Genomic DNA, 13,993 nt, shown 5'->3' on the forward strand with positions numbered 1-13,993 from the left:
GCATAATGACAATGAAGTGTAAGGTGCTTGGTATGTTTGTTAATTGCCATTTGGTCCCTTGTAAGTTATAAGTGACCTGTATAAACCTCATATTCTATCAGTTGATGGTGATGGTGTACTGCATCTGGTGCAGCCTCCTGTTGAGCCAGACCAACATGCAGTTGTGAGTAATACTCCACAGATTATATGAGTTTACAGTAGAACAGCAATGTTGTCTATTTCTTTACTACAGGAAAATAATGAAGAAACATTGACAGCTGTTACAGAGGAGGAAGCAACAGAGACACTTTATGAGGTTTACATCTTTTAATACTTTGTGTACAGGAAACACAGGCGACCAATAAAGCCAGTTGAACAAAAAATCTGTTTATTCTTCTTTCAACATGTTGAGGTGATGGGTCAAAAGAAATGATTGTGACATATGGTGTCTCTGACTGCGCTTCCATCTTGTATGTCCGTGGGAGGGTCAGGATGTTCATGGTTTGGATCACTGCTGATGTTTGGTTCAGAAGGACAGTGTTCTCCTCTAATTGTGGCAATGTTGTGAAGAATCACACATGCCACAATAATGTCACATGCCCTTTCTGGGGTGACCCTGAGTCTTTGCAGGCACTGGAACCGGGCCTTAAGCATTCCGATAGTCATTTCAATTCTGGCTCTTGTCCTGCAATTAGCCAGATTATATCACTGCTGTGGGCCCGGTTCAGGGTCAGGGTAAGGGGTAAGCAAATAGGGTAAACATGGATACCCCCTATCACCAAGCAAGTAGCCAGTGAACTCTCCTAAGACAGAAGGGTACACTTCAGTTCAAATGTCCCTGAAGCAATTGGTCTTTATATATTTTAAAGTATTCTCAACTCACCATGTCCAAATTTTGTGCTCAGTGTACATTCACGGAATATTTGTGAGTCATGGACAGAGCCTGGCTGCTTGGCTTCCACATTTGTGATAATGTTGGCAGCATCACATATGATCTTCACAGTGCAGAGAACACAAATTAGCATCCATTACTATAATGAAATGATTTGTTAGTTTGAAATGCTACAGGGAACTATGTACCTGTACTTTAATGCTGTGGAAAGACTTCCTGTTCACATAGTCTCCTTCATTTACTGAAAGAGCAATGATTGGAATGTGAGTACCATCTGTACAGCCAATCACGCCTGGGAACCCTGAAAATAAATGTGCAATTTAAGTAGTAGTCCAAGTATCACCACATCATACATTAAGTTTTGGTCATCCTGATACCTGCAATTTTGTGGCATCCCTCTTTGATAAATCTTGTGGGTCTGTGACCGGGGAACACCACAAACGAGTACAGGAGACGTTTCAGTGCAACTGTAACATTCCTGACTGCCCGACAGACGGTAGCCTTGGAAACATGCTCAGCGTCACCAATATTATACAGAAAGCTCCCGTTTGCAAGAAACCGAAGTGCAATACAAATAATATGTACAGAACTGAGAGCATGTCCGCGATGTGTCACATGCGTAATATATGGCCTGAGGATGTTATTCAAATAAATTATAGATTGTGCTGAGAAACGGTAACGTTCACACAGAAAATCATCAGGTAATGATAAAATGTCCAAACGCGCTCTGATCACTCTCTCCCGGCGGAGAGCTCTGCGGAGAATTTGGGCTTCACGATCTACTGGCTCTTCAAGGAAGTGGCACGCCATGTCCGACACTTCCTACTGTCAGGTTTCCGACAAAGGGGCGGAGACAGTCAGGGTTAGTTGTAGTAAACCTGCTAGGGGGCAGGTTAGCTTCACGGAGTGTGTCGTCATAGTGACTCACTCAGGCTGCAGCTGAACTCGCTTTGTGAAACCGAAAACCCAGAGTTTTCGTTAACTCAGGGTATACTTACTCAGAGTTTGCACTAAACCGGCTTCCTGAAACAGGGCCCTGGTTAGCAACGTGAGCTCATCCATCTTATTGGCCAAAGATTTCACGTTTCCAATGATTACAGAAGGGAGAGATGGTCTATAACGTCTCCTTCTCGGGCGATGGCACTCCCTCCTAACATGAAAAAAGTGGAAAAAAACAGACAAAAACGACCAAGACTAGCACAAGACGGTAGAACATGATTGCAGAGTCTAATTGCTAATACTTTAATTATAAAAAATTGCGAGAAAATAAAGATGAGAAAGAAAGAAACTCAGAATGAGCGGAGCTGCTGTAACAGGCTGCCACACACGGGGGTCCTGGAAGTATAATTAAGTATAACTGAGTACAAAACAAAGAAATACTTACAGAACAATCACTCAAGGATCTTCGTGTTGTGTTAACCAGTGGGTCCAATTCATCTACTGCATTTCTGTTTGGGTTCATGGATTATTTATGTCCAACTTCGTTCCGTTTTGTTTTACCAAATGTTTGAGTTCATACACGTGTTTTTAACAAGTCATATGTACTGCATTTTTCGCACTTTAAGGCGCACTTATAATCCGTTAATTTTCTCAAAAATCAACAGTTTCCCTTATAATCCGGTGCTCCTTGTGTATGAATTCTGGTTATCCTTACTGATCTCGAACCGATTTTATGTGGTACACAATGCTCAAATATCTGTCAAAAAATGTTTTAGTACGACTTTGGTAAGCTACGAAGCCGTACCTCTTGATGGATTGTCGGAGCATTACGGCTGCCGTAGTCACGAGCCTTGCGGAGTAATCTGGGTCCAAAAATCCATCCTCTTCAGGTCCCAAAGTCAAACGGACACTGCGGCATCACTGAGAGTTAAAAACTGTCTAAATTCTTTCATTTTTAATAAAATGATCGGCACTGCTCCTTTACCAGGTGTAACAATTAAGTTTAACTTAGGCATCCATGAAAACAGAATTTATTAAATTTAACGGAGTTAGAAGTTAGCAGGAAGTTCGTTCGCTAGTTTCCACCTAAACATGATATACCGTTGATGGGTCTGTCTGGCACAGACCCACTACTGGAACGAGACAATTCTACTACAACAGCAAAAGCAAGATGCAAGTCACCAAAGTTCTTTGTGTTACTCGTGCACGAGGTAGAGGACTGTGACGAGAGCCGTTCCTTCGCTTGACCCCAGTTGCTCTCGTCTGCTCCCTCGTAGCACTGCTCTTTATTGTGGTTACTGTTAAGGAATAAACATATATTGTTAGCGCTTATTTTCTGATTATATTGTTTTATGTATTTTAGTAATAAAGGCTTGTAAAGCAAGGCCACTTTTGACTCATAAACTAAGTGTTCAGCCAGACTGAAAAACAGGAAGTCCGTGTGCAGCTGTACCAGTATATTAATAAATAAAGGTACTGACATATAAGAAGTTGTTTGTATCGAAACTTAAAGTGTGTGACGTCTAGAGGAAGTATATAAATAATCAGGTTTCCTGCTTTTGCTTGAGACTTGGGCTGGCGTGTTTGTGTGTCTGCTCAGTCTCCATATTCCGGAATATGTCAAATTAAAGATCATTTTTTGACTTAGACCACTTTGAGCCGTGTCTTTCTTTGCTGTTGAAGAATACAAATAACTGGATTTAATATTACATGAATATGCATAAGTTCATTAACATATGACGTCTACATGGTATACATGTGAGAAAAAAGTACCTTGTCTGTGTGTCGTGTAGGGATGTGTGTGTGTCAAGATGTGACCCTGTGAATGACTCCCTGGTGCCAGGAGTCCAGCGGTTCAGTGGGAGAAATGTTTAGTCACTCATCCAAATGACTTCTTCAGTCTGATAGTAATAATGTCTTTCTAGATTATTATCTGATATCATCTTCTAATGTTATATTTGCCAACTTGTCTACTGCAGACAGGATAGAATGAAACTTTCTGGTGTTCTCTATAGCTTAATGTTACAGTGTGCTCACACAGGTGTTGCTGCTTCAACAGCGAAGCTTGTCAATGATCACCTAAATAACACTGTCATAAATAAGAGGCTGTTACTTGGTGTTCGCTCTCTCTGCAGTATAGTATCACTTCCTGTTACAACACACCTGAGTATTTTTGTGTAACTCGTACCCAATTAAAACGTATAGAAAATGTCTTATTTACTTTCGTTTTCTACAGTTTCTCTTCCCATTTTGTTTACATGATTAAATGGCTACAAAAATATTCATCAAAAGTATCATTAAGTTGTGTCCGATTGCACAACCAGAAATGAAACCAAAAAAGTGATTATGAGGAGTAAAACTTGAGTACAAAAAAAGAAATACTTGCAGAACAATCACTCAAGGATCTTCGTGTTGTGTTCATCCAGTGTGTCCAGTTCATCTACTGCATTTTTGTTTGGGTTCATGGATTATGTATGTCCAACTTTGTTACATTTTGTTTTCCCAAATGTTTGAGCTTATACACGTGTTTTAAACAAGTCATTTGTACATTTAATGCTTGGACTCACAGCATATTCATGTATTATCATTTCTCTTTTTACATTATCCAACTCGTACTAGAGGTTGACATCAAAAAATGCACTTAAATGCACAAGCTATGGTAAATTGTTTTTTTTAATAAAGAAAATTACAATATGCATCAATTCATCAAGAGTGGTGTTAAATGAAACCTCTCCGAAGGCCTTGTCCAATGTGTAGCTGCTGAATTCTGGATTTCTAAATCTTGCGTGTCTGAGTCTGAAACCATAGGCGAGTTTAGACTCTCTTGGGGGATATTTAAGCACCACTCAGTCTCCTTACAGCACCTCTAAAAATAATTATACTAATAATAATGTGCTGATGTAGGCTCAACAATCCAGGTAAGGAAATCCCAACAAGATCATTCAGTTCGTTCTGATGTAGCCTTTTCAGTGGGAGAAATGTTTAGTCACTCATCCAAATAACTTCTTCAGTCTGATAGTAATAATGTCTTTCTAGATTATTATCTGATATCATCTTCTAATGTTATATTTGCCAACTTGTCTACTGCAGACAGGATAGAACGAAAACTTTCTGGTGTTCTCTATAGCTTAATGTTACAGTGCACTCATACAGGTGTTGCTGCTTCAACAGCAAAGCTTGTCAATGATCACCCAAATAACACTGTCATAAATAAGAGGCTGTTCGCTCTCTCTGCAGTATAGTATCACTTCCTGTTACAACACACTTGAGTATTTTTGTGTAACTTATCTGCGTACCCAATTAAAACGTATAGAAAATGTCTTATTTACTTTAGTTTTCTACAGTTTCTCTTCCCATTTTGTTTACATGATTAAATGGCTACAAAAATATTCATCAAAAGTATCATTAAGTTGTGTCCGATTGCACAACCAGAAATGAAACCAAATAAGTGATTATGAGGAGTAAAACTTGAGTACAAAAAAAAGAAATACTTGCAGAACAATCACTCAAGGATCTTGTTGTGTTCATCCAGTGTGTCCAGTTCATCTACTGCATTTTTGTTTGGGTTCATGGATTATGTATGTCCAACTTTGTTACGTTTTGTTTTCCCAAATGTTTGAGCTTATACACGTGTTTTAAACAAGTCATTTGTACATTTAACCCTAACTGGTCAGAGCGGGCACGCTCCGTTTTGCATAACTATTTTTAAATCCCGGTAGCTCTGCAACCACGTAAGCTAGCGCAATAATTTTTTTTGCATATGAAACCAGAGGAGTTACATCTGATGCCATCAGCTTGTCCTAGGTCACGGTTTCCTTCCACATACAGCTTTGTAAAAACTGCATAAAAAGTGCTTGCAGCAACAAAAACATAATATTCCAGAAACACACTTTGCCGATCCGATCAGCTGTTCATAACACTTCCTTTGTTGGAATAGACGTCAGCGCTATCTCGTGTCCGCCATTACCTGCCCAAAACAAGAAGTGATGTGAAAAATGTAGGGTTTTTTGTTTTTTGTTTTTGTTTTTTAACCTTCAGGGCCTTATAAGCCTATGCTGGTGTTTTTAAAAGTTATATTTGACATTGTGCTTTTCTGTATCGTTTCTGGGATGCTTAGAACTCAAATTGCTCTGCTGGAAATAGTTTATTTTGATGCACATGCTGTTTTTTTGTAAACTTAGATTATAAGATTTATTTTTCGTTTTTCCTGCAATATATAAAAATGAGTGTATTTCAAAAATAAAACTATGAAGACACTCAAAATAAATTTCCTGTTGTTGGAAACTATTTTGTGCAACTTTTTTGTATTTACAGTTTTGAGGGATAAACCTCTTAAATTTCTCCAACTAGAAATATATATATGTCAAAAAAAAAAAAAGGGGGGGGGGGGTAATTTTTTTGTAGTTTTTTTGCACTTTTTTGCAATTTATGTAGTTACTATGGACTTAATGCATACATATTATTAAAATTTGGGCTATAACAGTTGCATCGATGTATAGCAACTTGCTCTCATACACAATATCAGCCTTAGTTTTTCTGTTTTTAACTAACTTAATTTTAACTTTGATTAGTATTTTTTTTTTAATCACTGGTTTGTGTGTATGTATCTAGTATAAGGCCCTTAACAAGCACCTGTGCCACTTTAATTTTTTAAGATTTATCATGTTGCTGTAACACAAGAATTTCCCTTGCAGGAAATTCTATCGACTCCAGATAGAAATGAGCTTTAAGCTAACTCTGGTAGAATGCATCAATTGGGAACATTATGTTAATATTGTATATTTTATTTTCAAATAAAATCAATTAAATAAGTATTTAAACAGGGAAGTAGAGTGCTGGCAAAGCAGTTAAAAATATTATATTCAGAGATTCTAATAGAAGCTAATCTGAATGTTTCATTCAATAGCATGTCATGTCAGCACCACACACTTTACTGATCCAGCACCTGGCATTCACTAGCTTTGGCCAGTAGCTTGTAAGTGAACTCCAGCCACAAAACAAAGGAATATTGAAATTTTCTAACACAAACATGTTATACAAACATATGTGGTCTGATACATGTGTTATAAAGATTCTTCTCAACTTAGTGACTGCAGTGCACCTGGTTTGCTAGTAAGTTGGAGCACAACCATCTAAATTGTGCCAACAGCTTTTGTGACTGTCCTGTGACACTGTGCAGCCTCTCTTAAACACAGTTCTTGTAATCTCTCGTTTCCCAAAAACTATACAAAGGTTTCTGGCGTCTCTAAATCTCAGCTGTGGCAAAGGGGCTAACAACATATGGGCTTGATCTCTCTGAACAATAATAATTATTACCTAAACTCCACTCCTGCATGAGCATCACTAGGGATCGGAAATCAGATACAATGTGAACTGCTATAAATGTCTGTTATGTTTTGCATTATGGATGATTTTTCCAACAGTAACCAGCGGGGATGAGTAGCATAGTGAAATCTATGCAATTTTTAAAAACATATAGTATTTGTGTCTTAGGTGTGTGAAGGTTCTCAGTCATCCAGGTCATCGTAGTCTATGGAGCTTGGAGAGAAAAGCGTCTGGACTTCTTTAAGTTGCTTGAAGACGTTTCACCTCTCATCTGAGAAGCTTCTTCACTTATGAGGTCAAATGGTGGAGAGTCCCAGAATTTAGCCCTGTGGGAGTGTCCCCCCAAGAGGGACAATGGACCTCCTAATGATCCTCTACCTAATCACATGAGCCAAGGTGTGAAAATAGGTGTAGATCACAATCAGCCAAGGTTTCAGTTGAGCTCATTGTGAAACCCAGCCCAACCCTATCATGTGATTTCCTGAGGTCAGATGGTCCACGATGTGAGTGAGCGTTAAGGCGCCTGGAATGGGATCCCTTCCCAGACGCCCACTGAACAATGATTGTGACCTACACCAGTTTTTACCTAATGTGATTAGGTAGAGGATCATTTGACACTAGAACTGAAGAAGCTTCTCGGATAAGAGGTAAAATGTCTTCAAGGACCTTAAAGAAGTCCAGACACTTTTCTTTTCGAGCTCGTTAGACTATTTGTGTCATTGTTCCATCTTATCTTTTAAGAGCTGTTACTTAAAAATAACACACAAAGAGAAAATAAACTTTATTTTGAATTGATCAGAAACCAGCAGTAAACACATAAAGATGAAACAGCAGAAAGATTCTGTTATCCTTTGGTAAAATTTTCATCTAGAACTGTTATATAATAAATAATGATTTTTCACACAATGAGCAAATCACAACAGTAGCCTTTATCTAAACGTTTGAGCCAAGTTGAGCTATATAGTTTGATTATAGTGACAATGTGTGATAAATAGTATAAATAACTAATAATAAATATAAACAATATAATCACCAACCTCTTTAGTTCATCGATTTACCTGTTTTTAAATCTCTGCAGTAACACAAAAAAACAAATTTCTCAGTGTTTCCCATCTTCATTTCATGGAGTTGCTCTGTCTCGATCCTGTAGATATATAAGGACACAGACAAGTTCATTAGTACAACCAAAAGGTCAAAAGTGTAATGCTAACTCGAGGCTCTGACAGGATATGCAGGTTTAACTGCAGCTTTCTTGTTTATTTTCTCATTACATTGCTTGTAACATGGTAATGCCTCCCACTGCCATCAAACAGAACAAAGTGTTACCTCAGTTAGAAAGTCATTTTCGTGACACCAGCTTTGAAAGCAGAACTTAGCATCTCTCAGACTCGCTGAGTTCTTACAGTAAACTCTGAGGATCTTCTCAGCAAAGCACACTGGGAGAAGCTTGGACACCTGACAACACGGACAGTAACATAAAAGCTGTTTTACAGAGACATCTACAGAAAGAACACATGGCTCCCCGGCCTGAAGCGGGCGATGAGGGTATGTGGCAGGGCGTGTTCTGCGATGCCGCTGCAGGTTTGGTGGTGGTGATGTGTATGGCTGGCAGCAGGAAAGCTGCAGCCGTTGAATGTACTATTACAGCAACCGTGCGATTATTGTAAGAATAAATGATGCTGCGAAGCATGAAAATGCCATTGGGTCTGCTGTGATGGTGATCTTTTTTCTTTTTTTTTAAATCTTAAGTGCACGCAAACCAGTAAATTAATTAAAACAAATACTGTTGATAAACTTTAATACAAAAATTACAATTAAAATTCTCAACAACAAAAACAACTGGTAAAAATATAATTAATATGTAAACAACTTAACAACCCCCAAAGTGTCAAAGTCACGTCACGTGACAGAGCAACACCAAAACATAAGAGGGGGGGAGAGGGAGCAAAGTGTGCCTGCTCGTCACTGAAACAGGAGCGGAGAGTCCAGCGACCTGGCTGTTTCGTCTTTGCCGAAAGCACAGCATTGCAAACGAGCAGAACTCAAAGTAAAGAATCGATCACACCAGGCTAGTATCGATCTGATACCGATGCCGACTTGTTATCGATACTATCGATATTTGGATCGATCCGCCCACCACTGCTGTCAGTCAAACTCGTGCCGTGTCTCCTGTACTGTACAGAATGCATCCAGCTTGTCAAATTTACATAAATCTTCGCTAGCAGAAGACAACAAACACAACGGTGTTGACATCAAAGCCACCTGCCGGTACTCCCTCTGTGACCTGGGCCCTGTTTCAGGAAGCCGGTTTGGAAAACTCAGAGTGAAAAACGACACTCACGGTTGAGTAACCCCGAACTGTCCAACTCGGAATATTCGGTTTCAGAAAGGCTGATAACAATTAGTTCAATCAACGCGGAGTTGCTTTAACCCCAAGTTAAGCGCGCGCACGAGGATACATAAAGCCCTGATAAGCGGAGCACAGATTAAGCGAGTCACCATGGAGACGGAGGGAAAGAAGGCGCGGTCAATGTATTTCACAGCGCTTGAGGCCGAAATTCTGATGGCAGCATATGCCGATAACATGCAAATTCCGCGGAAAAAAGTAACACAGCCACAGCTGCGAAAGCATGCATGGCAAAACATAGCCGACAGAGTCAATGCGTGAGTGTTAATATAAACATTGATCTAGGGATTTCCACCCATTTAACACGTTATTTTATCATATGTTATTTTATTTGTTATTTTATACATTTTATTTTGTGATGTGAGCGCAGGTGCAACCCAACAGGCCCCAAACGTTCCTGGCAGCAAGTAAAAATGAAATATAAAAATATAGTCCAAACAGGTAAGGTGTAATTGTATTATGAGCCATAGTGCTTGGTCTGTTTGTCCGATGTAAATCAATTGCAGTTAGAGGCTACATTAATTTTCTGTCTGTAAGCACTTATTGAAATTATCTGAGCACATTACAAGTACATATTTGCTTACTCTGTATGCTCAAATGTGACCCGTTATAGCCAACAGAAAAAAAGCGGAGGCCCGAAAAACAGGTGGGGGTCCTCCACCACCACCACTCACAGAGGCTGAGCAGTTGGCCCTCAGCCAAAACAGTGGGCGCCCTGTGGCTGAAGGCATCTCTGCGGGGACATCCTCTGAGTCAATAACCCCGCAAGACACAAGTGCCTACATAAGGGGTAAATTCAAAATAATACATGATGTGCATACATCCTTTCTTCACAGTCACCTTTGCAGTGCTACTCATTCATTTGATAAAGTCTTTACCATAATGGATTATTTTGTAGTGAAGTTATTTTCCTACTGATTTTGCCTTCCCTCAGTCTTGGTTGTCTTTGAGAGCATAATGACAATGAAGTGTAAGGTGCTTGGTATGTTTGTTAATTGCCATTTGGTCCCTTGTAAGTTATAAGTGACCTGTATAAACCTCATATTCTATCAGTTGATGGTGATGGTGTACTGCATCTGGTGCAGCCTCCTGTTGAGCCAGACCAACATGCAGTTGTGAGTAATACTCCACAGATTATATGAGTTTACAGTAGAACAGCAATGTTGTCTATTTCTTTACTACAGGAAAATAATGAAGAAACATTGACAGCTGTTACAGAGGAGGAAGCAACAGAGACACTTTATGAGGTTTACATCTTTTAATACTTTGTGTACAGGAAACACAGGCGACCAATAAAGCCAGTTGAACAAAAAATCTGTTTATTCTTCTTTCAACATGTTGAGGTGATGGGTCAAAAGAAATGATTGTGACATATGGTGTCTCTGACTGCGCTTCCATCTTGTATGTCCGTGGGAGGGTCAGGATGTTCATGGTTTGGATCACTGCTGATGTTTGGTTCAGAAGGACAGTGTTCTCCTCTAATTGTGGCAATGTTGTGAAGAATCACACATGCCACAATAATGTCACATGCCCTTTCTGGGGTGACCCTGAGTCTTTGCAGGCACTGGAACCGGGCCTTAAGCATTCCGATAGTCATTTCAATTCTGGCTCTTGTCCTGCAATTAGCCAGATTATATCACTGCTGTGGGCCCGGTTCAGGGTCAGGGTAAGGGGTAAGCAAATAGGGTAAACATGGATACCCCCTATCACCAAGCAAGTAGCCAGTGAACTCTCCTAAGACAGAAGGGTACACTTCAGTTCAAATGTCCCTGAAGCAATTGGTCTTTATATATTTTAAAGTATTCTCAACTCACCATGTCCAAATTTTGTGCTCAGTGTACATTCACGGAATATTTGTGAGTCATGGACAGAGCCTGGCTGCTTGGCTTCCACATTTGTGATAATGTTGGCAGCATCACATATGATCTTCACAGTGCAGAGAACACAAATTAGCATCCATTACTATAATGAAATGATTTGTTAGTTTGAAATGCTACAGGGAACTATGTACCTGTACTTTAATGCTGTGGAAAGACTTCCTGTTCACATAGTCTCCTTCATTTACTGAAAGAGCAATGATTGGAATGTGAGTACCATCTGTACAGCCAATCACGCCTGGGAACCCTGAAAATAAATGTGCAATTTAAGTAGTAGTCCAAGTATCACCACATCATACATTAAGTTTTGGTCATCCTGATACCTGCAATTTTGTGGCATCCCTCTTTGATAAATCTTGTGGGTCTGTGACCGGGGAACACCACAAACGAGTACAGGAGACGTTTCAGTGCAACTGTAACATTCCTGACTGCCCGACAGACGGTAGCCTTGGAAACATGCTCAGCGTCACCAATATTATACAGAAAGCTCCCGTTTGCAAGAAACCGAAGTGCAATACAAATAATATGTACAGAACTGAGAGCATGTCCGCGATGTGTCACATGCGTAATATATGGCCTGAGGATGTTATTCAAATAAATTATAGATTGTGCTGAGAAACGGTAACGTTCACACAGAAAATCATCAGGTAATGATAAAATGTCCAAACGCGCTCTGATCACTCTCTCCCGGCGGAGAGCTCTGCGGAGAATTTGGGCTTCACGATCTACTGGCTCTTCAAGGAAGTGGCACGCCATGTCCGACACTTCCTACTGTCAGGTTTCCGACAAAGGGGCGGAGACAGTCAGGGTTAGTTGTAGTAAACCTGCTAGGGGGCAGGTTAGCTTCACGGAGTGTGTCGTCATAGTGACTCACTCAGGCTGCAGCTGAACTCGCTTTGTGAAACCGAAAACCCAGAGTTTTCGTTAACTCAGGGTATACTTACTCAGAGTTTGCACTAAACCGGCTTCCTGAAACAGGGCCCTGGTTAGCAACGTGAGCTCATCCATCTTATTGGCCAAAGATTTCACGTTTCCAATGATTACAGAAGGGAGAGATGGTCTATAACGTCTCCTTCTCGGGCGATGGCACTCCCTCCTAACATGAAAAAAGTGGAAAAAAACAGACAAAAACGACCAAGACTAGCACAAGACGGTAGAACATGATTGCAGAGTCTAATTGCTAATACTTTAATTATAAAAAATTGCGAGAAAATAAAGATGAGAAAGAAAGAAACTCAGAATGAGCGGAGCTGCTGTAACAGGCTGCCACACACGGGGGTCCTGGAAGTATAATTAAGTATAACTGAGTACAAAACAAAGAAATACTTACAGAACAATCACTCAAGGATCTTCGTGTTGTGTTAACCAGTGGGTCCAATTCATCTACTGCATTTCTGTTTGGGTTCATGGATTATTTATGTCCAACTTCGTTCCGTTTTGTTTTACCAAATGTTTGAGTTCATACACGTGTTTTTAACAAGTCATATGTACTGCATTTTTCGCACTTTAAGGCGCACTTATAATCCGTTAATTTTCTCAAAAATCAACAGTTTCCCTTATAATCCGGTGCTCCTTGTGTATGAATTCTGGTTATCCTTACTGATCTCGAACCGATTTTATGTGGTACACAATGCTCAAATATCTGTCAAAAAATGTTTTAGTACGACTTTGGTAAGCTACGAAGCCGTACCTCTTGATGGATTGTCGGAGCATTACGGCTGCCGTAGTCACGAGCCTTGCGGAGTAATCTGGGTCCAAAAATCCATCCTCTTCAGGTCCCAAAGTCAAACGGACACTGCGGCATCACTGAGAGTTAAAAACTGTCTAAATTCTTTCATTTTTAATAAAATGATCGGCACTGCTCCTTTACCAGGTGTAACAATTAAGTTTAACTTAGGCATCCATGAAAACAGAATTTATTAAATTTAACGGAGTTAGAAGTTAGCAGGAAGTTCGTTCGCTAGTTTCCACCTAAACATGATATACCGTTGATGGGTCTGTCTGGCACAGACCCACTACTGGAACGAGACAATTCTACTACAACAGCAAAAGCAAGATGCAAGTCACCAAAGTTCTTTGTGTTACTCGTGCACGAGGTAGAGGACTGTGACGAGAGCCGTTCCTTCGCTTGACCCCAGTTGCTCTCGTCTGCTCCCTCGTAGCACTGCTCTTTATTGTGGTTACTGTTAAGGAATAAACATATATTGTTAGCGCTTATTTTCTGATTATATTGTTTTATGTATTTTAGTAATAAAGGCTTGTAAAGCAAGGCCACTTTTGACTCATAAACTAAGTGTTCAGCCAGACTGAAAAACAGGAAGTCCGTGTGCAGCTGTACCAGTATATTAATAAATAAAGGTACTGACATATAAGAAGTTGTTTGTATCGAAACTTAAAGTGTGTGACGTCTAGAGGAAGTATATAAATAATCAGGTTTCCTGCTTTTGCTTGAGACTTGGGCTGGCGTGTTTGTGTGTCTGCTCAGTCTCCATATTCCGGAATATGTCAAATTAAAGATCATTTTTTGACTTAGACCACTTTGAGCCGTGTCTTTCTTTGCTGTTGAAGAATACA

At 39.8% G+C, this 13,993-nt stretch overlaps 2 long non-coding RNA genes across 2 annotated transcripts; both read right to left on the reverse strand.

The window, feature by feature from the left end:
- Positions 1-346: 346 nt before the first annotated feature.
- On the reverse strand, positions 347-1,052 carry LOC146684880 (uncharacterized). Its single transcript, XR_014917322.1, has 2 exons — positions 863-1,052; positions 347-782 (listed from the first exon to the last, which is right to left on the reverse strand). It is a non-coding gene; the product is annotated as an uncharacterized LOC146684880 (long non-coding RNA).
- A 9,788-nt stretch (positions 1,053-10,840) lies between these two features.
- Positions 10,841-11,546, reverse strand: LOC146684881 (uncharacterized). The gene is made up of 2 exons (XR_014917321.1): positions 11,357-11,546; positions 10,841-11,276 (listed from the first exon to the last, which is right to left on the reverse strand). It is a non-coding gene; the product is annotated as an uncharacterized LOC146684881 (long non-coding RNA).
- Positions 11,547-13,993: the final 2,447 nt, after the last annotated feature.

This window comes from Copadichromis virginalis, linkage group LG20, assembly GCF_057382275.1.
Source record: "Copadichromis virginalis isolate Kocher_CV1m ecotype Utaka linkage group LG20, C_Virginalis_male_GT1.1, whole genome shotgun sequence".
Taxonomy (NCBI): Eukaryota; Metazoa; Chordata; class Actinopteri; order Cichliformes; family Cichlidae; genus Copadichromis; species Copadichromis virginalis.